The 26,316-nt window shown below is 39.3% G+C and overlaps 1 non-coding gene across 1 annotated transcript; it reads right to left on the reverse strand.

The window, feature by feature from the left end:
- Positions 1-24,078: 24,078 nt before the first annotated feature.
- Positions 24,079-24,185, reverse strand: LOC114227650 (U6 spliceosomal RNA). Its single transcript, XR_003613727.2, has one exon. It is a non-coding gene; the product is annotated as a U6 spliceosomal RNA (small nuclear RNA).
- Between the last annotated feature and the right edge of the window lie 2,131 nt (positions 24,186-26,316).

The raw sequence follows: 26,316 nt of genomic DNA on the forward strand, positions 1-26,316 counted from the left end.
AAAAATGACTTTTTTGCTGCTAATTTTCTTATATATATAAACTTTCTATTTTTTATATGAACACATTGGTATGCCTTCTGTATCTCCATGAAAATATTTATATTAAAAAAAATCTATCAGTATTTATGGTTTAATATATTGAACCATCCTGTATAAGTTCTATTGGGGAGGAGTAATTCACCAAGAAAATGTATAAGAAACTACTCAGTACTAAATTTTGTGACTTGAAGAGTTAAAAATCACCTAAGTGCAAAAATATGTACAAATTCTAAGATGCCTTTATTTTGAAAAATGAAGTAAAGTGCCATTAGCAAATTATACACAAGCAGCCTAGAAGAGTGGGTGAGTTAAGAATGGCTAACTAGAGGAGATCCAAGATGGCGGCCAATGGGATGGCAGGCTGCAAGACAGTGTGTGAGTGAGAGAGCGAAAGGAGAGTGCATGGACATGTGGGGAGTGTCTGTATTTGTGAGTGAGTGACAGCTATATTCCACAGGAATGTTGGGACTGGTGGACCAGGCTCCCCTGGCCGGGCAACCTCTACTGCTGCTGAAATCTCTCCTGGAGTGGCCAGCTCTACCTCAGAAACCACACCATCTTGAAGGGGAGAGCAGCCGTGATCAGAAGCCCAGCCTTACCTTCAACCATGGAAACCTCAGATACTTCCTGGGACCCTACAGCCACAACGCCCAGGGACAGCTGCCTGAGCTGTGAACCCACAAACACTGAGACTCCAGCCTCCCCGGCTGAGGGCACCTAAAAAGTTTGTCCAGGAGGAGACAAAGTGGTGCCAAATACTCAAATGGAACCTGCACCTTCTCACAGAGCAGATAGAAGGAATAGCTGAATCGAATAACATCCATCTGAATTGGTGAATTAAACACAGCTCAGGAGGCAATCCATGGATGGAAAGGTCAGAGATCATCTAGAGAGAGATTCAGCTGGGTGTTTGTTGTTTGGGTGTTTGTTGATTACATTTTTTGGATTAGTTGTTTGTTGTTTGCATTCATCTCTGGGTTTTTGTTGTTTGCATTTTTTTGATTAGTTGTTGGTTTTATGGAGTTTTCTCCCCATATACATATATTTTTCCCTTACTTTTTTTCTTCTTTTCTCTCTCACATTTTTTCCTTTTCACAATATCATTTTTGAACTCTTTTCTCTCCCCTAATTCTCTTTTCTGTGGTGGTCACCTTTGCTTGAGGTTATTGGTATCGTGAATACATTTATGTTTGGTGCCCTGTGCATTGTGTCTTGTGTTGTTGTATTTTGTGCCTTTAAGTCAATGCAGGAGAGACAGAGCTACATAACCTGAAACTCTGAGAGAAGTGAACATGGGGAGACAAAGAAATAGCCCACATATGAAAGAAAAGAAGGAATCACCAGAAAAGGAAGTAAAAAAAATGGAGGCAAGCAATATGTCAGAGAAATAATTCAGAGCAATGGTCTTAAGGATGCTGAAAAGGATGGAAGACAAAATCAACAATATCTGTAAGAACCAAGAGGAAATGAAGAAGAAATAAGAAGAAATGAAAAATGAAACTACTGCAATAAAGAACTCAATAGAAAGCATTAACAGCAGACTAGAAGAAGAGGAGGACCGCATCAGTGAGCTAGAAGACAAGGTAGGAAAATATAACCAAGCAGAGCAGCAACTAGAAAAAAAAAACTTAAAAAACAGGAGGAGAGACTAATGGAACTTTGGGACAACACAAAATGAAACAACATACCCATAATAGGGGTACCAGAAGGAGAGGAAACTGAGCAAGCAATAGAAAACCTGTTTGAAGAAATAATGGCAGAAAATTTCCCTGATATTGGGAAGAAAAAAACTCACACAAGTCCAAGAAACTCACAGAGTCCCAAACAAGATGAACCCAAAAAGACTGACACCAAGACTCATTATAATTAAATTGGCAAACACCAACAACAAAGTAAGAATCTTAAAGGCTGCCAGGGAGAGACTGAAAGTTAACTACAAGGGATCTCCCATCAAGCTATTGACTGATTTCTCAACAGAAACACATCAGGCCAGAAGGGAATGGAATGAAATATGAAAAGTCATGCAAAGAAAGGGTCTGAATCCAAGAATACTGTACCCAGCAAGGCTATCAATAAAAGTTGAGGATGAAATCAGGAGATTCACAGATAAAAAAGGACTAAGGGAGTTTATTACCACCAAACCAGCAATGCAAGAAATGCTAAAGGGACTGCTGTAAAAAGAAGAAATAGGAAGGGAAGAAGAAACACAGGCATAAAGAATAAAAATGGCAACAAAGTATCTATTAATAATAACTTTAAATGTAAATGGATTAAATGCCCAAATCAAAAGACATAGGGTAGTTGAGTGGATAAGAAAACATGACCCATATATCTGTTGTCTATAGGAGACCACCTCAGAACAAAGGACTCACACAGACTGATGGTTAAGTAACAACTGATCCCATAGAAATACAAATGATTATGAAAAAACTACTATGAACAACTCTATTCCAATAAAATGGACAACCTAGACAAAATGGACATATTCTTAGAAAAATACAAGCTCCCAAAACTCAATCAGGAATAATAAAAAAACCTGAATAGGCCAATAACTACAGACGAAATTGAAGCAGTGATCAAAAATCTTTCAGCAAACAAAATCCCTGGTCTGGATGGCTTTATAGGGAAATCCACCAAGCATTCAAATAAGAACTAAAACCTATCCTCCTCACACTATTCCAAAAATTCAAGAGGAAGGCACATGTCCAAGCTCTTTCTATGAAGCCAGCATTACCCTAAAACCAAAATCAGATAAAGACACCACAAAAAAGAGAACTACAGGCCAATATCCTTGATGAACATAGATGCTAAAATCCTCAACCAAATTCTAGCAACTCGGATTCAGCATTACATTAGAAAGATCATACACCATGACCAAGTGGAATTTACTCTGTGGATGCAAGGATGGTACAATATCCACAAATCAATAAATGTGAAACATCACATAAACAAATTGAGAGACAAAAATCACATAATCCTATCAACTGGTGCAGTAAAAGCATTTGACAAAATCTAACACCTTTTCTTGATAAAAGCTCTCAGCAAAGTGGGAATAGAGGGATCATACCTCAACATAATAAAAGCCTTATATGACAAATCTACAGCCAACATCATACACAATGGACAAAAACTAAAATAATTTCCCCTGAGAAAGGGTGCAAGACAGGGATGCCCACTTTCAACACCCCTGTTTGATATAGTACTGGAAGTGCTAGCCACAGCGATCAGACAAGAAGAAGAAATAAAAGGGATCCAAACTGGAAGAGAAGTAAAACTGCCCTTATTTACAGATGACATGATACTATTCATAGAAACCCCAAAGACTTCATCAAAAAACTACTAGACCTAATAAATGAATTCGGCAATGTAGCAGGATACAAAATTAACACCCAGAAATCTATGGCATTTTTATACACCAACTAGAGGCCCAGTGCACGAATTCATGCACAGGGTGGGGTCCGGCCAGCTCGGCCCCAATCAGGGTGGATCGGGGCTGGGCCTGTCGGGAGGAGGAGATGGCTTGGGGGTGGGGCCGAGGGCAATTGACCAGCAGGGCCTGCCCTGGATTGGGGTAGGGGAGCTGATTAGGGGCAGGGCTGGCTGTGGGGAGGGGCTGTGGGTGGTGGACCAGCTGGCCGTGCCCCTGATTGAAGTGGGGGGGCAGATCAGGGGCAGAGCTGACTGGGGGGAGGGGCCGCAGGCCATACAGGGTGGTGGGGGCCCATCAGGGGCGGTCCAACGGGGGGAATGGCCACAGACAGTTGGCCAGCTGGCCCTGCTCCTGATCAGGGTTGGGCGGGGCGGTCTGGGGTGGGGCTGGGTGGGGAGAGGGGCTGCAGGCCGATTGGGGTGGTGGTGGCCCATCAGGGGTGGGGCTGGCTGGGGGGAAGGGCCGCAGGTGATTGGCCAGCTGGCCCCACCACTGATTGGGCTGGTTTGCTGGCCGAAGTGGGCATCATAGCAACCAGTTGTTTGGTCATTCCAGTGTTACGGTCTCTGGCTTTTTATATATATATAGATAATGAACTCACAGAGAGAGAAATGAAAAAAAAATCCCATATACCATTGCACCAAAAAAATTGAAATACCTAGGAATAAACTTAACTAAGGAAGTAAAAGACCTGTACTCAGAAAACTACAGGACATTGAAAAATGAGATAGAAGAATACATAAATAAATGGAAGAACATACCATGTTCATGGATTGCTAGAATCAACATCATTAAAATGTCCATACTAGCCAAAGCAATCTACATATTTAATGCAATCCCCATTAAAATACCATTGGCATATTTCAAAGATCCAGAACAAACTCCCCAAAAATTCATCTGGAATAAAAAAAGACCCCAAATAGCCACAGCAATCCTGAGAAAGAAGAACAAAGTAGGAGGGATCTCAATACCAGATATCAAGCTGTATTACAATGCTATGGTTCTCAAAATTGCCTGGTACTGGCTCAAAAAGAGACATATAGACCAATGGAACAGAACAGAGAACCCAGAAAATGACCTAAGCCATTATGTTCAATTAATATTTGACAAAGGAGGCAAGAGCATACAATGGAGTCAAGACAGTCTCTTCAATAAATGGTGCTGGAAAATTTGGTCAGATACAAGCAAAAAAAAAAAAATGAAACTAGATCACCAACTTACACCATGCACAAAACAAACTCAAAATGGCTAAAGGACTTAAATGTAAGATGGGAAACCATAAAAATCCTACAAGACTCCATAGGCAGCAAAATAGCAGACATATGCTGAAGCAATTTCTTCACCAATACAGCTCCTAGGGCAATGGAGACTAAGGAGAAAATAAACAAATGGAACAACATCAAAATAAACAGCTTCTATACAGGAAAATAAACCATCAACAAAACAACAAGAAAGCCCACTGCATGGGAGATCATATTTGCCAATGATATTTCTGATAAGGGTTTAATCTCCAAAATTTATGGAGAACTCATACAACTTAACAAAAGGAAGATAAACAACCCAATCAAAAAATGGGTAAATGACCTAAATAGACACTTTTTAAAAAATGTATTTTATTGATTTTTTACAGAAAGGAAGAGAGAGGGATAGAGAGTTAGAAACATCGATGAGAGATAAACATCGATCAGTTGCCTCTTGCACACCCCCTACTGGGGATGTGCCCACAACCAAGGCACATGCCCTTGACCAGAATCGAACATGGGACCTTTCAGTCTGCAGGCCGATGCTGTATCCACTGAGCCAAACTGGTTTCGGCTAAATAGACACTTTTTGAAAGGGGACATACAGAAGGCCAAGAGACATATGAAAACATGCTCGAAGTCACTAATCATCCAAGAGATGCAAATCAAAATGACAATGAGATACCATCTCACACATGTGAGAATGGCTGTCATCAACAAATCAACAAATGGCAAGTGCTGGTAAGGATGTGGAGAAAAAGGAACCCTCGTGCACTGCTGGTGGGAATGCATACTGGTGCAGCCACTGTTGAAGACAGTTTGGATTTTCCTCTAAAAGTTAAAAATGGAACTCCCATTTGACCCAGTAATCCCACTTCTAGGACTATATCCCAAGAAACCAGAAACACCAATCAGAAAGGATATATGCACCCCTATGTTCATAGCAGCAAATTTACAATAGATAAGACTTGGAAACAGCCTAAGTGCCCATCAGCTGATGAGTGGATTAAAAAACTGTGGTACATCTACACAATGGAATACTACACCTCTATAAAAAAGAAGGAACTTTTACCATTTGCAACAGCATAGATGGAACTAGAGAGCACTATGCTAAGCGAAATTAGCCAGTTGGAGAAAGATAAATATCACATGATCTCACTCATATTTGGGATATAATGATCAACATAATCTGATGAAGAAGAATAGATCCAGAGACAAATAGCAGGGGAGGGAGAGTTAGAGAGCAACCAAACATCTTGTATACATGCATATTAGCATAATCAATGGACACAGACACTGGGGCGGTGGGAGCTTGACTGGGGTGGGAATGGCTGGGGGGGAGGGTCAAGCAGGGAAAAGAGAGACATATGTAAAACTTTAGACAATAAAAAAAATGGCTGGCTAGTATAGTATAGTATTCAGTAGTTCTCCATAATGTGCAAGGGCTATGTTCCAAGACCCCAGCAGATGCCTAAAACCACAGATAGTGCTAAACCCTATATACACTATGACTAGAAGCCCAGTGCACGACATTTGTGCACTGGGGGAGGGTCCTCTCAGCCTGGCTTGCACCCTCTCTCAGTCCGGGATTCCTCGGGGTAATTCTGTCTGCCAGCTCAGGCTCACTCTTTGTGGGGAGTGGGCCTAACCCAGCACTTGGACATCCCCCAAAGAGTCCTTAGTGATGCCACGGAGGTGGGAGACGCTCCTGCCACTGCTGCTGCACTTGCCAGCCATGAGCCCGGCTTCTGGCTGAGTGGTGCTCCCCTTGTGGGAGTGCACTGACCATCAGGGGGCAGCTCCTGCATTGAGCATCTGCCTTCTGGTGGTCAGTGCGCATCAGAGTGATTGGTCCTTCTGCTGTTTGGTCGAGTTGCATATTAGGGTTTTATTATATAGGATTTTTTTCTATACATACATACAAAATACCTATTATAAAGCTTAATTTATAAATTAGGCACAATAAAATATTAACAATAACTAATAACATAGAATAATTAAACAATATACTCTAATAAAAGTATGTGAAGATAGTCTCTCTCAAAATGTTCTCACCTTTTCACTCAAAGGAAGCACTTTATGGCTTCTCTTTGGCATATCAGAATTGTCAGCATCACTACTCTTGTGCTTTGGGGCCATTATTCAGGAAAACAAGGGTTACTGGAACACAAGCCCTGAGATACGGTCTCTCTCTCTCAAAATACCTTATTGTACTGTCCTCACCCTTCCTGTGATGATGTATGATGATACAATGCCTATATGATGAAATGAAGTGAGGTGATGCAGCGTACACAGCATGGATACACTAGACAAAGGGATGATTCATGTCCCATACCATGTGGCCCCCCCTAGTGTAGATTAACAACTATGGCACACAATTTGTTTAAGTCTCTCTGTATCCCCATCCTCAAATACCATAATACTCATTTTAAAAGTTCAAAAATAATAAAATTAATAAAACATATTTAAACTGTTGTATTTAAAATAAGAGTATGATAAATACCAAAGTCAGTATAGCTGAAGGTAGAGGGGAATGGAAGCAGGGGAATGCAGTAAAAAAGAATCTTATGAATAGTAAGATACTTTTAATAATTTCTTCTTGGTTTGGGTAGTAGGTTCCTGGGTGTTCATTATATAATAAACAAACAAATAAATGTCAAGCATATGTTTGTAATGATGATGCATCATAAACCAATAATTATGTTTAATCAATTCTGTTCAACAGAGGTACCCCAAAATTATATAAATAAGTGCAAACACAAAATGAATCAGGTACTGGTCTTAATATATTAGTTTAAGTGGAATTCAGGTCTTAAGTTTTAAAGAAGACAAAGAAAGTTATGTTATAAAATGTAATGGTAAAATTCACAATGAAGATACTGTATAATACTTAGGAATACATCAGATAACAGTGTCAGGCAGGGAGAAAATCCCCCCGACCTTTTTTAAACAAAGAAACAATAAATTTGTGAGAAATTGACAGAACAAAGATAATGCTCAGATCACTTCATAAGGCATGTATACATGCGTGTATAATCTGTGTATATATATCACATTGTTGTACATCTGAAAATAATATAATATTGTTTGCCAACTCTAATTGAAAAAAATTTTAAAATCAAGAAATCTAAGCCAAGTTTGGCTTAGGTAGTAAATTAGTAAAGATGCTTATGCAGGCTCTTTTGACTCTGCATTTTGTAATATAACTCTTGTAATAGGTTGTCTCTCAATGCTCGTGAGCAGGGAGGGCACCTATCATATGAAAGATTTATCTCCTGCTTTTAGGGGAACAGAGGAGAGTCAGAGAGCTCCTCCCACCCTTGCTGCTTCTCGGGTGGTTTTAGTTTAAAATAATCAATATGTCATTACAGGGTACCTTGGGGCAGCATGCCCTAGGTTCTGACAGTAGCAAACATCAATAAAGGGAATACTAGTACTACAAATAATAAAAGAACAGAGACACAATAATAGTGATGATAGGAGATATTAATTTACCTCTCTTGGGCCATAACACATAAAATAGACCAAAAAATCACTAAGGAAGTAGCATATCAAAATAGAATATTTAATAAAAATATAAAATAAACCAAATACTATACTACTTAAAGAAAAAACAAATACACATTCTTAAAAATCTTAAAATATTCTTTAAAATCCACAATATGTTAGTCATAAAGAGAATCTCAACAAACTGCAAAATGTAGAAATAGGACAAATACAACCTTTCTCTGATGAGAACATATCTAGACCTTAATAACAAAACCAAGAAAGAAAAAGCCCTTACTTACTAAAACCTTTTCAATGCTTTCATATACCAGTTGAGTCAAAGAGGAAATGTAAACAAAATTGCAAAATATGTAGAAAATAATCATTTTAAATTTTGTAAAAAGACTCATGGGATATAACTTGAAAGAATACAACTAAATAATTCAATATTTACTTTATTCTGCCTAAAATACGAGAAAGAAATCACAATAAACAAAAGAACAAAATAATGATAAGAAAATAATAAAGATAAAAGCTGATATCAATGGCAATAATTCAAAACTCCTCTTTATTAATAACTAGAGGCCCGGTGCATGAAATACGTGCACGGGGGTAGGGGGTCCCTCAGCTCAGCCTGTGTCTTCTCACAGTCTGGGACCCCTTGCTCCTTGTTGCCTGCCTGCTCACTGCTCCTTCCTTAGTGCTGCCGCAGAGGTGGGAGAGGCTCCCACCACCGCTGCTGTGCTCACCAGCCATGAGCCTGGCTTCTGGCTGAGCGGCGCTCCCCCAGTGGGAGCAAACTGACCACCAGGGGGCAGCTCCTGTGTAGAGCGTCTGCCCCCTGGTGGTCAGTGCGCATCATAGTGATCGGTCATTCGAAGCCATAAAGGTCGCTTAGGCTTTTATTATGTAGATGAAATATGTTATCTTTGAGAAAACCAAATCAAGACAAGGGGGAAAAGCATAAATAAAATAAGAAATAAAAATAAATAAAATAATAAATAAGCAAGAAAATTAAAAGAATCATAAATAGGCTATTTTGCTCAACTAGACATAAACAACTTCAAAATTGGGATGAAATAGATAATTTTCTAAGAAAATGTAATTTACCAAACTAATCTAAAAAAGAAGCATATAAAATGTCGAACTTAAATAGAAACATTTTATCCTGCCCAATGGACATGGCTCAGTGGTTGAGCATCGACCTATGAACCAGGATGTCACGGTTCGATTCGATTCTTGGTCAGGGCACATGCCTGGGTTGCAGGCTCAATCCCCAGTGTGGGGCATGCAGGAAGCGGCCGATCAATAATTCTCTGTCATCATCTCTCCCTCTCCCATTCTCTCTGAAATCAATAAAAATATATATTTTAAAATTTTATATCTAATGGCTATTTAATGAAGCACTATTGAAGACACTTCCACAGGGTGAGTTAATCTGTGTTCTGCAAGAAGTTCAGGTCAAGACAGGATTTCAGGTGCATAAGATCTATTGGAGAATTGCCTGAGAAAGATAAAGTGTGATGGAGCAAGAGAAGGGAGAGAGAAGCTTCAGGCCTTGATGTGGATCTAACACCTCCAAAGTGAAATGAGAAAGAAGGAGAATTAAATAGAAGAAGCCTCAGACTGGAGCGCACTTGTGAGAGCATCTGCCAGGTCAATGGGAAATCAAGCAGATGGCGCCTCTTAAAAGGGTCCCACATCTGTCAGCAATGGCCAATTTCTAGCATACCTCTCACAAAGTCAGAAACATTTTCCCAGAAATTATCTTCATTCTAGCATATATCATCACTTTTTCTCTCTTTACTAGATCATTCTGCTCAGCATACAAACATGCTGTATTATCTCTCATCTTATAAAAATGCTTCCCTTATGCTCTTTCCCAGAGTAGCTTCTATCCCATTTCTATGTTCTCTTTGGCAGCAAAACCTCTCCAAAAAAGTTGCCTATACTTATCTTTCCTCCAATTTTCTTTTAAAACCAATTCACTTGATTTTATACCTCCACTTCACTACTTCAACACAAACATTTTTGTCAAGTTCACCAGTGACCTCCAATAGCTTTAAAACCAGTGGTCAATTTTCAGTCCTTATTTTATCCAACTTATCTACAAAGGTTCTTTCTTCTCCTTCCCCTTCATCTGTATCTTTTAGGCTTAATTATCTTAAAGTAACATTTTTAGACATCAATAGTTACAGAATAGTAGAAATTTCATATGTTTCAACCGTGTGTGTGTGTGTGTGTGTGTGTGTGCGCGTGCACACATGCACATTTGTGTGTATGTGTGTAGTATCCTGTGTATAAATGCAAAATGACAATACTAGTTTTATTGTCAACAATAAGTCTACTAAATGAAGTTAAAGATGTATTTGATGTTCTTTTGTCTTTGGGATACATCCTACTAGGGATATTCAGTCACAATACTATATTTCAAAGTTTTTTGAAATAATTCCTCTACCTGTGGTTATGCCACCAAATGGATACACAGGTCATTTGTTTCAGTTTCTTTTTTATTATTACAGGCCCGGTGCATGAAATTCGTGCACGAGGGGTGGTCCCCTCAGCCCAGCCTACACCCTCTCCAATCTGGGACCCCTTCGGGGGATGTCCAACTGCCAGATTAGGCCCAATCCCAGGGACCAGGCCTAAACCGGCAGTCAGACATCCCTCTCACAATCTGGGACCACTGGCTCCTAACTGCTCACCTGCCTGACTGCCTGATCGCCCCTAACTGCCTCTGTCTGCTGGCCTAATAACCCCTAACTGTCCCCCTGCTGGCCTGGTTGCCCCCAATTGCCCCCCTTCCAGTCTGATTGGCCCCAACTGCCACCCCCCCCCGCCAGTCTGCCTGCCCCCCATTGTCGCCCCTGCCAGCCTGGTCACCCCACACAGCCTGCTGTTCAGTTGTTTGGTTGTCCCTCACTAACCCCCCTGCCGACCTGGTTGCCCCATGCAGCCTGCTTGTTCAGTCATTTGGTCATCCCTCACTAACCCCCCTGCTGGCCTTGTAACCCCACACAGCCTGCTGTTCGGTCATTACTGTGAGGGTGTCCTGACCAATTTGCATATTACCCTTTTATTAGTATTGATATTTACATATATATGTAAATATTCATATTTCATTAAATTTCTTGTACAACATTTATATAATGAATATTCTCTTCTGATCCTGCTTTCCTCTATTTCTCTTTCTTTCTTTTATGCAATAATAAGTCTCACAAATCACTTAATAGAAATGGATAGTAATCAAATGTATTTGTTCTCCTTTCACCCTGTCTCTCCAACCTGCTACATAGTGTTCTGTTGTATAGATGTTTCATGCTTATTCAAAAGTGCACATTCGATGAACTTTTGAGGGATTTTAGTCTTTTTCTCTTACAAAGAATGCTACAGTAAATACCCTTGTGCTTGGATGACCAGTCCCCAGTTTGCCTCGTACAATGGACTTTCTGAAAATGTGAAAATTTCTGTGATAACACCAGGAAATTCCTGAGCAAATCAGGACAAGTTGGCCACCCTACCATATGCACATATCTTCTCAAAGTGGATTGAAGTCCTATGAGGTTTTAAAAATCAAAGCACATGCTAAATCTTCCTATGTGTTCATATATGTATTTTTTTTTGTTTTTTTGAATGTGCTTTAAGGTTGTTGTGTTTTTTTTCTTATTGACCTTAAAGAATTTTCATTATATTTAATTTCTATAGCATTTTCCTGTTTTAAAACTACTCTAAATGTGACATTTTCTATCATTGCATTTTTATTGATTGTTGTTTTATACATTTTTGATTTTTATATATTTCATTTTAATTTTACTTCCCACCTCCAAGTGGCACCAATCATCCAGGCACCTTCCCCTTGTAAGATTACTTTCCCCAGGGTATCCTTGGAATTCCTTCTGGAAGTACCCCAGCTAGTCTTCCAATGAGCAAAGACAAAGAGCATGGTGAGAATTGCAAGTGACATGTGTCACTTCTACTCACATTCTATAAGCTGCTGACAGCTAATGTTCTTACCTAACTGCAGAGATACTGGAAAATATAGCCTTCACTTGTGCCTAGGACAGAAAGGAGAACAATAAATATTTACCTCAACATTCTCCTGGGACATAAATAACCTAAGTCCAGAGATGTTTGTATTTTTGGTTCTTTAAATAAACTCAAACACTTTCAACAGCACTTCGTATACATTTGATGCTCAAGAAAGATGTGTCGATTAAGTAATGAATATGTCCTTAACATGAAAATATTTATATCCCCAGTTTACCTTGATAAGTTGTGAGGAGACACTAAAGGCATTCATAAAGATGCTCATTCTCACCTTTTTTTTTTCTAATATATTTTATTGATTTTTTTACAGAGAGGAAGAGAGAGGGATAGAGAGTCAGAAACATTGATAAGAGAGAAACATTGATGAGCTGCCTCCTGCACACCTCCCACTGGGGATGTGCCCGCAACCAAGGCACATGCCCTTGACCGGAATCGAACCTGGGACCCTTGAGTCCGCAGGCCGACACTCTATCCACTGAGCCAAACCGGTTTTGGCTCACCTTTTTTATTTAACACTCTGTGGGAAATATTGACCAGTGCAATAAAACAGGAAAAAGCAAAGTTTAGGTAAAATTATCACTATTTTCAGATGTACAATGCTATATCTGGAAAGCCCAAGAGAAACAATTTTAAAACTAGTAAAAATAATAAGAGGATTCTGTCAGATTATTTGGGACTGTGGGGAAAAAGACAAATTTTTTATAATGTAAATTGAAAGAATATATAGGAAAACTCTGAAAAAAAGAAAAGCAATGTGGAGGAATTATCCCTACCAGAAAAAAAAATGACTCAGTAATTTCTATGGTGTAATATTGCCATAGGAATAGAAATACTAGAATAAGAATTTTAGAAATAGACACAATTCATACATAACTTGAGAATATAAAAGTAGTGGCATCATAAACCAATTGTAAAAAAAAATATTCAATGACTGGTGCTGGGAAAAATAGACAGCAATGCAGGGGGTGGAGGGGGAAAGAAGCTTGCATCCACAGTTCTTACTTCACATAAGGGTTAATTGCAAAAAGATCAAAATTAAAAGTACAAAATATAAGACACATAGACACAGAAGGATGATAGCCATGAGATGACCAAAGCAGTGACTGGAGTGATTCATCTACAAGCCAAGGTGTGCAAACACCAGAAGTTAGATGAGGCAAGCAATGATTCTCCCCTACAGGTTTCACAGGGGGCATATCCCTGCCAATCACTTGATTTTGGACTTCTAACCTCCAGAACTATGAGAGAATAAATTCTTGTTGTTTTAAACCACCCAGTTTTTGGTACTTGGTAACAGCAGTCTTAGGAAATTAATACAGTCACTCCAATTAATGATGATCTTGTATCTGCAGAAAATAAGTTAGCATTCAGGGATCATTTTTAATAAGAGTATTTTAGATTAAAATGTGGAGAAGCCAGAGGTGAGGATACCAGTTAAGAGGCTATAAAAAGACATTCGAATTAATTGGGGCCTTGCTTAAATAGACTCAAGCCAATTTACTATGCTGTGTTTTTTTTTATTAAAGTATCCATATACCACCAGATTTTTAAAATAAGTGATTTCATGTTATTCTCTTTTAATTTCTTATTATATCCACTAGAGGCATGAAATTTGTGCATGGGGGGAGGGGTCTCTCAGCTCAGCCTGTACCCTCTCTTGGGCCTAAACCGTCAGTCAGACATCCCTCTCGCAATCCGGGACCGCTGGCTCCTAACCGCTCGCCTGCCTGCCTGCCTGATCACCCTTAACCCCTCTGCCTGCCTGCCTGATCAACCCTAACTGCTTGCCTGCCTGCCTGATCACCCCTAACCACTCTGCCTGCCTGCTTCATCAACCCTAACCACTTGACTGCCTTCCTGATCACCCTTAACCACTCGCCTGCCTGCCTGATCGCCCCTAAACCCTCTGCCTGTCTGCCTGATTGCCCCTAACCACCTCTGCCTCAGCCCCTGCCACCATGGCTTCGTCTGGAAGGACATCCTGAATGATGTTCGGAAGGTCTTTCGGCTGTCCGGTCTAACTAGCATATTACCCTTTTATTATTATAGATTTTGGGTGATATTTACTAGTATATCAACCTGTGGACCATATATGAAATCCAAAGTCTGTTAAAAATGGAAGGCTTATGCTAAGGAGGAAGGTTATGTCAACACTTCTTTGACATAAGCTTTCCTCCCCTTCATCCTCACTTCCAGGTAGTATATTAAAGTCTCAAGCTCAACCGGCGTAGCTCAGTGGTTGAGCATCGAACTATGAACCAGGAGGTCATGGTTTGATTCCCGGTCAGGACATATTCCCGGGCTGTAGGCTCAATCCCCTGTATGGGGCCTGCAGGAGGTAGCCAATCAATGATTCCTTCTCATCATTGATGTTTCTCTTTCTCTCTCCCTCTCCCTTCCTCTATGAAATTAATTTTTAAAAAGTCCCAAGCCAAATTCTGCCAAATATGCCATTTAGTAGCAAACAAACATGGTCTGTCTTGTACATTTATGAAGTTCTACCCCTCTGCCTTTTTAGTCTCTCTAACAAGAAGCCTGCATGAAAGATTCACTTGAGGCACATGAACTACATTTTAGTGGCCAGGTTTAGCTAACTATGGGCATAACAACACAGAATATTTGTTAAAGGCAGCACACTTGGCTAAATGGAATCCTAGGTGACGATGGCCATGACAAGAGTTTTAACTGCTCAACGCAGGGTGAGAGGTTCATTCTTTCTAACCATTGACTATATACTGAAATATCATTCATTTCTGAAATGAAAAATAATTTCCAATAACTAATATGTAAATTATTAAAGCTTCTTGCACTGCCTAAATTGAGACAACTGAAGCCCAAACAGAAAAGCATACTTAAATTAGACTGTTCCAGTGCTAATTAGGCACCCGTGGAATGTGAAAGTTTAATTAGGACATTTCAAAGTTGACCAATAGTATAGGATTAAATATAACTTTCTATGCCAAGGTAATCAAAAGCAAACTAGATGATAAAAACCCTCAGCAAAATGGGAATAGAAAGATCATACCTCAACATAATAAAAGCCTTATATGACAAACCTACAGCCAAAATCATACTCAATGGGCAAAAACTAAAACCATTTCACCTAAGAACAGGAACGAGACAGGGATGCTCACTTTCACCACTCCTGTTTGACATACTTCTGGAAGTGCTAGCCATAGCAATTAGACAAGAAAAAGAAATAAAAGGTACCCAAATTGGAAAAGAAGAAGTAAAACTCTCATTATTCGCAGATGACATGATACTGTACATAGAAAACTCTAAAGACTCCATAAAAATTATTACACTTAATAAATGAATTCAGCAATGTAGCAGGATACAGAATTAATGCTAAGAAATCTATGGCATTTCTATACACCAATAGTGAACTTACAGAAAGAGAGACTAAAAATACAACACCATTTAACATTGTACCAAAAAAATTAAGATACCTAGGAATAAACTTAACTAAGGAAGTAAAAGACCTGTATTCGGAAAACTACAGGACACTGAAAGAAGAGATAGAGAAAGACATAAATAGATGGAAAAATATACCATGATCATGGATTTGTAGAATCAACATCATTAAAATGTCCATACTACCCAAAGCAATCTACATATTTAATGCAATCCTCATTGAAATACCAATGGCATATTTCACAGACCTAGGACAAACTCTCCAAAAATTCATCTGGAATAAAAAAAGACCTGAATAGCTGCAGCAATGCTGAGAAAGAAGAACAAAGTTGGAGGGATCCCAATACCAGATATCAACTTATACTACAAAGCCACTGTTCTCAAAACAGCCTGGTACTGGCACAAGAACAGACATATAGATCAATGGAATGAAATAGAGAACCCCCAAATCGACCCAAACCACTATGCTCAATTAATATTTGACAAAGGAGGCAAGAACATACAATGGAGTCAAGACAGTCTCTTCAATAAATGGTGTTGGGAAAATTGGACAGATAAAAGCAAAAAAATGAAATTAGACCACCAACTTACACCATACACAAAAATAAACTCAAAATGGATAAAGGTCTTAAACATAAGATGGGAAACCATAAAAATATTAGCGGAATCCACACGTAGCAAAATCTCATACATATGCTGAAGCAATTCCTTCACCGATACAGCTCCTAGGGCAATGGAAACTAAAGAGAAAATAAACAAATGGGACTACATCAAAATAAAAAGATTTGCACAGCAAAAGAAACCATCAACAAAACAACAAGAAAGTCCACTGCATGGGAAAACATATTTGCCAATGTTATCACCGATAAGGGTTTAATCTCCAACATTTACAGGGAACTCATACAACTGAACAAAAGGAAGATAAACAACCCAATAAAAAAATGGGCAAAGGACCTAAATAGATACTTTTTAAAAGAAGACTTAAGGAAGGCCAAGAGACATGAAAACATGCTCAAAGTCACTAATCATCCAAGAGTTGCAAATCAAAACGACAATGCGATACCATCTCACACCTGTCAGAATGACTGTCATCAACACATCAACAAAGGACAAATAAAACTAAAAATGGAACTCCCATTTGACCAGTAATCCCACTTCTAGGAATATATCCCAAGAAACTAGAAATGCAAATCAGAAAGGATATATGCACCCCTATGTTCATAGCAGCACAATTTACCATAGCTAAGATTTGGAAACAGCCTAAGTGCCGATCAGCAGATGAGTGGATTAAAAAACTGGTATATCTACATCTACACGATGGAATATTATGCTGCTGTAAAACAGAAGGAATTCTTACCATTCGCAACACCATAGATGGACCTGGAGAGCATTATGCTAAGTGAAATAAGCCAGTCAGAGAAAGATAAATATCACATGATCTCACTCATTTATTGAATATAATGAACAACATAAACTGATGAACAAAAACAGACCCAGCAACAGAGAAGCATCGATCAGACCGTCAAACTTCAGAGGGAAGGTAGCGGAGGATGGGGGTAAGGGGGAGAGTTCAACCAAAGGACATGTATGCATACATATAAGCCTAACCAATGGTCACAGACACCAGGGTGGTGAAGGCATGAGTGGGGAGGTAGGTGGGCAATGGGGATAAGGATGCATATGTAATACCTAAATCAATAAAGAGAAAAAAAAAAAAGAAAGCAAACTAGAGACAATATAGCAGGTCTGAACTAAAGGGTGTAAGAGAGTGGCTATTTGTAACTGACCTCAATTATCTGAAAATGGAGCAGGAATGGGCTTGAAATGAGATTTCACTGATCTAGGCATAATTTAAAGAAATGCCTGATAGGCTCTGACATTTGCCACCATTATGGAAACCATCTGTCTGAGTGTATGTATGACAGACATCCTACATGAAGTTGGGGGCTCAGTATCTTGTGGAACAGGCTTTAATTTTAATATTAGCCTATTAGTAAATTATATGCAGCAATCATTTTACATATTTTAAAATTTTTGCTACTGATTTGTCATATATATATATATATATATATATATATATATATATACATATATATATAGTGTCTTGTTTGCTACAGAAGTTAGCTATATTTGTATTGGTATTTTTTGTGATTATACTTTTAAAATAACTATCTTGAACTTTCTCCTGTCTTCTACTACTAAAAATAGGAATCTCTGAAAATATATAAAAATTATATTTTATTCCAGACATAACTGAGATGTGATCATTTTGTTAATTCATCTCTTCTATTGCAGTATGCTGTGAAATTTCCACACTCCATTTACTTTCCATAGGCATCTGTTCCCATGTAAATAACTTCCAGGGTACCTACCAGTTTTTGATGATTTACCCCAGTTTGAAACTAATTATTATACATTCTTAATTGTGAGACTTGGTTACTTAAAAGGATCGTTTGCCTAATTTTAATTCAGTGTTTGTACCAACTGTAATTTAACACAGAGCAATGTCCTGTATTACTTTTGATAAAACAGGCTGATTATTACTGGCTATCAGTTTAGTAGTATTGCATTGACCAATGGATAGTTGGCTAGAATGAATTTGAGAAAGATCTTTAAATTCTGGGTACTTGATTTTAATTTGGGGATTTTAGGTAGTACCAAGTTACAGCAATAATTCTTATGGGGAAGATTTTAACTTCCAGAAGGCAGAGAGGAAATACTTTTAGCGTCATGGCCTCGGGGAAAATGGCAAAGATGTTGAAGAGGCAATGGAGTAAAATGGGGGAACATGCAGAATTTAGAGTGAGAATTAGAAGACCACTGATGTTATTTATTAACTGCTTACCCTTAGGCAATTCAGTTAGCTTCTTTGAGACTCAGCTTTCTTTAATTTAAAGATGGGCTAACTAAATCTTGTCAAGCTCACAGGATTGATGTGAGGTCCAATGAGATAACATATGTAACATCAGTTCCATTCATCTTTAGTGTTTCCTCCATATTTCCAGTTCAACTTTCAACTCTTCTGGTGATTACTCTGTTATTCTCCCTTCTTATATTGCAGAAAGAAAAGTAGGAGATTATATCACACACACAAGGAAAAAGGGACTGGTAATAGATTGTGGGCATCTTCCCTCAAATGCATTTGCTTTTTAAAATATTTTGCCAAAATCAGGTAAGTCCATAGTGGTAGATTCCTCAAATTCTAACAGCAAAGGGAACATTTATCCTAGGACAAGCATGTGCCTCAAATCACACCACAAAAGGAGTCATGAACTCAAAGCATTGATTGCTCTAACTTTTAGTGAAAACAGCCATTTCAATTTTCATTTATCTATATAATAAAGAGCCAGGGTCATAACAACCTTTACGGCCAAAGGCATGACCAGACCGGAAGTCAGTGCTGGGTTGCTGTGGTGACCCAGCACTGACTGGGGCCGCTGCCGGTGCCCCAACCCAGTGTGACTGCCTAGGGGGCTGCAGATCAGGCCCAGAGAGAGGCAGCCATTGATTAGAACTTGCCTCTCTTTCTCTCCCAGCCTGGCCAACAGTTGCACCTACATTTCTCTCCAGGCCTCCACTGGAGCTGCTGATCAGCCCTGCCTTTCTGATCAGGCCCCATTGATAGGCCCAGAGACGCTGACTGGAATAGAAACTGACCAATCAGAACCAAATCTGGGTCAACTGTGAGGAGCCAATGGCAGCCTAGGAGATGGAGCTTTTGATGCTGACTGGCATAGAAACTGAACAATCAGAAACAAATTGGCTGGCAGAGGAGGGAAGTTAGGGGTGATCAGGCAGGCAGTGGCAGTTAGGGGCGATCAGGCCAGCAGGGGAGAGCAGTTAGGGGTGAGATCAGGCTGGCAGAGGAGGGCCATTGGGGGCGAGATCAAGCTGGCAGGGGAGGGCAGTTGGGGGCAAGATCAGGCCATCAAGGGAGGGCAGTTAGGGGCAAACAGGCAGGCAGAGGCAGTTATGGATGATCAAGTAGGCAGGCATAGAGGTTAGGGGTGCTCAGGCAAGCAGGCAGAGGGGTTAGGGGCAATGAGGCAGGCAGGCAGGTGAGTGGTTAGGAGCCAGCAGTCCCAGATTGTGAGAGGGGTGTCCGACCACTGGTTTAGGCTCGATCCCTGGGGTCCCCAATTGGAGAGGGTGCAGGCTGAGCTGAGGGACCCCCCCACCAAGTGCATGAATTTCGTGCACCAGGCCACTATTTTTTATATAAAAACAATACTACAAAGTGGGGATTTAAAAAAAATCCATAATGTGGTAGTCCAGGAATCAGCAAATATTTTCTGTTCAGGGCTATACGTAGAGTAAGTACTTGAGGCTTTGTGGGCTATAGGATCTCTGTCACAACTGCTAAGCTAAGCATTATAACCCCAAAGCAGTCATAGATAATATGTAAATGATGGACATGGCTATGTTCCTTAAAAGGTTTATTTATAAAAATAGGCTATGAGGCAGATTTGGCCCACAGGCCATAGTGTTCTGACACCTATACTATTCCACCCACTCTTCCATCCTTCCTTCCTCCGCACCCCACCCCATCCCCGGTCACACAAGAAGTAGAAGGTTTTAGAGAAGAAGATATATTGAACACCATAACTTTATATTTAGTTCTCACTTGGTATTTGGCCCCAAATAGTGTGCAAAATTTTCTTTGCCTTATCTTCCCTGCGCTCATCCCCTAAGGCAAGCATCATGCCCATGAGCTTTCCTACAACCAACTAAAATAATGATCAGGGAAAAACCAAACAAATCTTTTCCTCTAATTCTGTTTAGTGGAAAGCTCAGGATCTTAGATGCAAGGGTGGGAAGAACTTGCAAACCATGCTTGGAAATTTAGTAGTTCCATTCTTTCTCTGGCTAAAATTAAGATCTCTATGAATGTGTGTTTCCTGGGCATTTGAATCCTCATAATTCAGTTCACCAGTGCTTCCTGAAAACCGACCACCTGCAGAACTGTATGTGAATGCAAAAGTAGAGATACATTCCCTCAAGGATCCAACAGCCTCATTGGGTAAGCAGAACACATTCACATAAGAAAAATACTAAACAATACTTACAAAGCCATATGTCAGAGAAATACATCTTTATAAAGTAGAAGCTGACAGCATCAGTGCTTAGAGGAGACACTATAGAGGAATGATCAGAGTTAGGTAAGAGATTCTAGAGGAAGCAAGAGGGAATGACATTTCTTCCCTCCCCCAATTCTTCCCAAAATAGGAGAAGAAAAAAATCTTTCAGGAGAAAGAAATGCCAATTACCTTTGCTAACAATGCTTTCCTTAAGTTCAATGGTAGTAAGAGCCCTGAACTACTGAAAAAGAGGAGAAATATTGGGATTAATACTAATGTTTTACATACAAACAGGTTTATTTCAAATTTCATATGTATTCAGTTGGATAAAAAAATTGATTGGCTGGCCAACACACAAAACCTGTTTAAGCCCCAAATCCCACACATCCCATTTGTTGACATTCTGTGTGCATTACAACATCTACATGAGATTATGAAATTCTAGAAATTATATTTGGACTTGAAACTTTTCTTCTGGAGTATATATTATTAATGTTCTATTGAGTTTAATGGGTATAAATACAAAAATTTAGTGAATAAACTTGGAATAAAAATATATTGAGAGATGTGTACATTGTATGAAGTTTGGATATTAAAATTGAATATTCTATTGGCTTGCCTTTTATAATTAAGAATAATAATTTTTTAGTGATGTCAGAGGAATGGTGGCATGAGAGATCCCCTTGGCCTCTTCCCCTGAAATTTCAACAAGTTAACTAACTATAACTCAACAAAGAATTCCCTACTGAATACAGAGGCACATCAGAGAGACCCGCAGTTGCAGCCCTGCATCTGGGAACTCGTGGCTCAGCTTAGAGAAGGGAGGAAACCAGCGGAGGCAGGTGCTTCCTTCAGCCAGGAGAAACAGAGAGCAGTGGGGGGCAGTCCAGCAGGGTGAGCGGAGTGAACAGTGACCGAGCCAGCAGACACCTGACAGAGCATGGGTTTCTCCCCTGTAGCTCTCCACTGTCAGGCCAGGCGGTGGTATCTCAGACAAAGAAACGAAGCCACAGAGCCTTGTGGTGACATTGACTCCCAAAACTTGTTGCCCAGTGCCGTTGGTGTCAGGATGAGGAGCAAATTATCTGCAAACCAATAATTATTGCAGTAGAAATGCTGTTTCCATTTGTGACTGAACCCCAAGTGGAGTGGTTGGGATAGGAACCCACTGAGGTCAGGGGTTGCCATTACAATGAGGGCAAAGCAAACCCCACCTCAAGCAGTAAGACTGTACTGTCTTAAGGAAACAATGGAGGTCAAGTTTGGGAGATCACAGAGGTAAAAATAATGCAATTCAGTGCCATCACCTGGAAAATAGTAGCAAGACCTCTTCAGAGAAAGCTGCTATAGAAGTACGTTAATATAGACAGATATACATGCAGCAGCAAAGGAGAATAGCAAATACCATGAATAAGCATAGTAATGAGGATGATCAGAAAGAAAAAAAAATCCCCAGAAAGCAATTTGGAACACATAGAAATATGATATAAATGACAGATTTCAAGAGTGTAGTTTGAGAAACTACAGATAGGCAATTCAATACACTCAGAAAACAAATGAATAAATAAAATGAGCAATTTACCAAAGAGAATAAAACTTTTAAAAAGACCAAATCACACACTGACTGGTTTGATTCAGTGGATAGAGCATCAGCCTGTGAACTGAAGGGTCCCAGGTTCAATTCTGGTCAAGGGCATATACCTTGGCTGTGGGTACCTCCCCAGTAGGGGGTGTGCAGGAGGCAGCTGACCAATGTTTCTAACTTTCTATCCCTTTCCCTTCCTCTCTGTAAAGAAATCAATAAAATATATATTTTTTAAAAAGACCCAATCAGAAATTCTGGAAATGAAGCATGCAATTAAGAAGATTAAGAGTAAACTACTGAAAAGAAATTCTGGAGAAAACGGTGGCCCAATAGGCAGACTTATCGTGCATTTCGTCTCAGGGCCAGACTGGAAATACAACTAAATTGTAAAACATTCACCTGGAATTACCAACTGGGGTCCAGAGGAGGAGGAGACATACCAAAGAAGGACAGAAAACACCTGGAGACAATTAGGAAGGGCGAGGTCAGGAGTGGAGCTGGCCCAGCTTCCAGGTTTGGCAAGTCAGCAGGCCAAGAGTGAGGAAGGAGCTCCTGGCTACAGGAGGGTCTGTTCCCTCAGAAGATAGAGGCCTGAAACCCAGGCTGGACTCCACAGCCTGGAACACCAGAGCCAAGACCAACAGCCCACGTAGCATACAGTTGTGAAAGATGATAAGACTGCTGACTGCAGCAGAGTCTGAAACCAGCAGACTGGAGCCAGTCAGAGAGAAAGCCATAGTTTTGGTCTTTTTTTGTTTTGTTTTATTATACAGGTAGTGTTTATTAGAGTACATGTTATTTCCAAAATTGAGTTTTCAGCTGTTACAGTGTGTATATCTTATTTTTTAAATTTATCTTTAATTGTTGAATGTATTGCAGATGTCCCCTTTGTATTTTTTTGTTTGTTCTTTCCCCCATAGACCTCCTCCACCCTGCACCCGGACCTCCCAAGCTTTCTGTTTGTGTCTATGGGCAATACATATATGCATATAAGTTCCCCAGGTAATCTCTCGCCTCCCCATGTCTTCCCCTGAAATTTGTCAGTCTGTTCCATGCTTCTATGTTTCTGGATCTATTTTGTTCATCAATTTATTTTGTTCTTTAGACTCCACATATGAGTGAGATCATGTGATACTTGTCTTTTTCTGACTAGCTTATTTCACTTAGCACAATACTCTCCAGGTCCATCTATGCTGTTGCAAATGGTAAGAGTTCCTTCTTTTTTACCAACACAGTTTTCCATTGTGTAAATGTACCATGGCTTTTTTTTTTTTAATCCATTCATCTGCTGATGGGCACTTAGGCTGTTTCCAAATCTTAGCTATTGTAAACTGTGCTGCTATGAACATAGGGGTGCATATATCTTTTCTGGTTGGTGTTTCAGGTCTCTTAGGATATATTCCTAGAAGTGGGATCACTGAGTCAAATGGGAGTTCCATTTTTAATTTTTTGAGGAAACTCCATACTGTTTTCCACAGTGGCTGCACCAGTCTGCATTCCCACCAGCAGGGTACTAGGGTTCCATTTTATCCATATCCTCGCCAATATTTATCGTTTATTAATTTGTTGATGATAGCCATTCTGACAGGTGTGAAGTGATAACTCATTGTTGTGTCAATTTGCATCTCTTGGATGATTAGTAACTTGGAGCATTTTTTCATCTGTCTCTTGGCTTCTTAGAAGAAATGTCTATTTAGGTCCTTTGCCCATTTTTAAAAATTGAGTTGTTTGTATTTCTTTTGTTAAGTTGTATGAGTTCCTCATATATATCACTTCACATATTTGTGTGTCATCCTTTCACAGGGGTCATGATAATCATCTCTGTATCGTTCCAATTTTAGTATATGTGCTCCTGAAGCAAGCACCTCATATATTTTTGAAGTTAACCCCTTATCAGATGTATCATTGGCAAAAATGTTCTCCCATGCATTGAGCTCTCTTTTCACTTTGTTGATGGTTTCCTTTGCTGTGCAGAACCTTTTTAGTTTGATGGAGTCCCATTTGTTTATTTTCTCCTTTGTTTCCTTTACCCTAGGAGATATATCAGTAAACATTTTGCTATAAGAGATGTTTGAGAATTTGTTGCCTGTGGCTTCTTCTAAGATTTTTATGGTTTCACGACTTACATTTGGGTCTTCTATCCATTTTGAATTTATTCTTGTGTATGGTGTAAGTTGGTGATTTAGTTTCATTTTTTTTTTTTTGCACGTACCTGTTCAATTTTCCCAACACCATCTATTAAAGAGAACGTGTTTACTCCATTGTATGCTCTTGCATCTTTTGTCAAATATTAATTGAGCATAATGACTTAGGTCAATTTCTGGGGTCTCCATTCTGTTTCATTGATCTATATGCCTATTCTTGTGCCCATATCTGGGATGTTTTGATTACAGTGACTTTGCAGTATAACTTGATATCTGGACCTGTGATTCCTCCAACTTTGTTCTTCTTTCTCAAGATTGCTGTGGTTATTTGAGGTCTTTTTTGGTTCCATATAAATTTTTGGAGTGTTTGTTCTAGCTCTGTGAAATATGCCATTGATATTTTAATAGGGATTGCATTGAATCTATAGATTTCTTTGGCTACTATGGACATGAAAATGATGTTGATTCTACCAATCCATGAACATGGTATATTCTTCCACTTGTTTATACCTTCCTCTATCTCTTTATTCAGTGACCTGGAATTTTTTGAGTACAGGTCTTTTACCTCCTTGGTTATGGTTATTCCTAAGTATTTTTGTTGTTGTTGCAATGGTAAATGGGATTGTGTTTTTAGTTTCTCTTTCTGAGAGTTCGTTATTGGTATATAAAAATGCCATGGATTTCTGGGTGTGAATTTTATATCCTACTACATTGAAAAATTCATTTATTAAATCTAGTAGTGTTTGGGGGAAGTCGTTAGGGTTTTCCATATTCAATATCATGTCATCTGTGAATAATGACAGTTTACTTCCTCCATTCCAATTTAGATGCCTTTTATGTTTTCTTCTTGTCTGATCCCTATGATTAGGACTTCCAGTACTATGTTGAATAAGAGTTCATGCCTCCTGTGACTCCCATATTAAATTTGTGCGATCACCATTAGGGAGAAAAGAAATAGCAACCACAAAACAAAGTACAGGGGTGGGCAAAAGGATGTTTACAGTTGTTTATATGGAATAAAATACATGCAGGTTATGATTTTAATAATACAAAGAGAAATTCTGTGTTTACAATTGTATTTCACATACTCACATACTCACCTGTATAGTGGCTGCAATCTGTATATTTAAAAAAGAAAGCCCTTGCTTTGATCTGACCTTCGAAAAGCTACAAACCAACATCTCTCTGCAATTAATTAGCCTGGTAAACTGGTGTTGAGGTATGAGGTGCTATGATTACTATAAACTCATATATTTTTCCAGAAAGGTTTGGTACCTACAAGTTTAGACTCTTAGGTGAAGTCCACTGGTCATTTCATAATGTCCTTCCATACATCTGTCCCCCTATACACAGGAATTTTAATACTATCTCCATAAACTAACCTTAAATAATATAAAGCAAGTCAGAAATTTGTCTTGAAATAACTGATGACTCATCTATTCAAGCTCTGCAAGGACATATTTATACTTGGCACATACTATAAATAACAGCTGGTAATTTTACTACAACCATTTTTCACTCATTTCTACTTTTTCCACATTTATTCTTCATCTCATATTCAGTCTCATTTAAACTGTATTGATTTCAGAGAGGAAGGGAGAGGGAGAGAGAAATAGAAACATCAATGATGAGAGAGAATCATTGGTCAACTGCTTCCTGCATGCCCCACACTGGCCAGGACCTAATATAATTTTTTAAATTACATGTTAGAAAGAAGATTTAAAGTGCAGAACAGCCTGGAAGGCATGGCTCAGTGTTTGAGTGTTGACCTATGGACCAGGAGGTCACAGTTTGAATCCTATCCTAGCCAGTTTGGCTCAGTGGACAGAGTGTCGGCCTGGGGACTGAAGGG

Source organism: Eptesicus fuscus, chromosome 1 (assembly GCF_027574615.1).
Source record: "Eptesicus fuscus isolate TK198812 chromosome 1, DD_ASM_mEF_20220401, whole genome shotgun sequence".
Lineage (NCBI taxonomy): Eukaryota > Metazoa > Chordata > Mammalia > Chiroptera > Vespertilionidae > Eptesicus > Eptesicus fuscus.